This window comes from Nestor notabilis, unplaced genomic scaffold (genome assembly GCF_000696875.1).
Source record: "Nestor notabilis isolate BGI_N333 unplaced genomic scaffold, ASM69687v1 scaffold3727, whole genome shotgun sequence".
Classification (NCBI taxonomy): domain Eukaryota; kingdom Metazoa; phylum Chordata; class Aves; order Psittaciformes; family Psittacidae; genus Nestor; species Nestor notabilis.
The window spans coordinates 2,284-3,540 of record NW_009934944.1 but is presented as its reverse complement, the minus strand read 5'-3'; positions in this window follow the sequence as shown (position 1 = coordinate 3,540).

The window sequence follows — 1,257 nt, the reverse complement described above, 5'->3', positions numbered from 1 at the left end:
AAATTTTGCCTTTGTTTTGGCTTATCTGGCTTACAAGGGGGTTGAGCAGCTGTTAGGTGGGGTGATTTCATAGACAACTATTGAAGTAAGAATCCTTGTTCAAAGTTAGTTCTGTGTAGTTATAGACATGCAGCACTGTTGTTGTTCATAACCTAACCATCCTTAGCTAACTGGAGTCACAACAAGCTACACCAAGTGGTGATTAGATACTATTACTTAATGTAACTGTGGGAATAAGCACTCATTTCTATTAAAACTCCGCTAGTATTTTAATGTGTTTTAACTGGGATTAAATTAAGCAATTTTTAAGTTAAATCTGTGTTCTAACCTAAAAGTATTCGGGGTAAAATGCTATCCATGTTTTTTGCCTTTTATTTTGTCTTTTCTCCCCAGAATGATACATTTCAGGATAGATTTGCTTTCCTCTGAATTGAGACATGTAAAGAGATCAGAGAGCTCAGTGCCAATTACCCTGTGCTAGCACTTTGCTAGAACCTGGTGCAAAATAGCACTGACCTTCTGAAGTAAAGTTGTTTTCAGGATATTTTTACTTTATGGTTGGCAATATAATAGCTTATTTATCAAAAAGTATTGCTGGCTACATATTCTAGATCCTGTATTCTACCTCTCCATAGACAAGACTTGCTGATTTCAGAGATTAGCTCCAAATTGCCCACCATCAGCTTTAGAAGCTTTCTGCATTTTCTGTTAGCTATTTGTGCTGCAAAGCTGTCTTAAGCCCTACCTTTGTCTTCCAAATGTTCTCAAGGACAGCAGCACACAGGACTTAAGTGGGAGTAAAATACTACTTCTCCTTATTCATCATAATAAGGCATCTTTGATTTACAAGCTTAAAATAGAATGCAATACTATACAACAGAGAACTAGTTTTTATGTGAAGGGTTAATCTGGAAAAATAAATAAACAGTATGTGTTCAACCTTAACTGAAGCTGAAGTTTTCTTATTTGGGCTGACAATATTTCATGTGTCTAACGAAACCAGTTTTTTTTTAAACCCCATTTATTCTTACCTTACAATTTTATGTGTTTTAGTGGAACATTTTAGCACCTGAAAAGAACAGGAATCTGCAAGGAAAATCATGTAGGAAATAAAGCAGGCTGATGATTCAACACTCAAAGCTACTGAAAAACCCAGATCTTTTTCGCCTTGCTCCATCTGTAAAACACAGGCTGAGAAGCTATGTGTGGGAGGAAAAGAAATGCTGTGGGGACAAGTTCAAACTTGTCTCCAGGAAA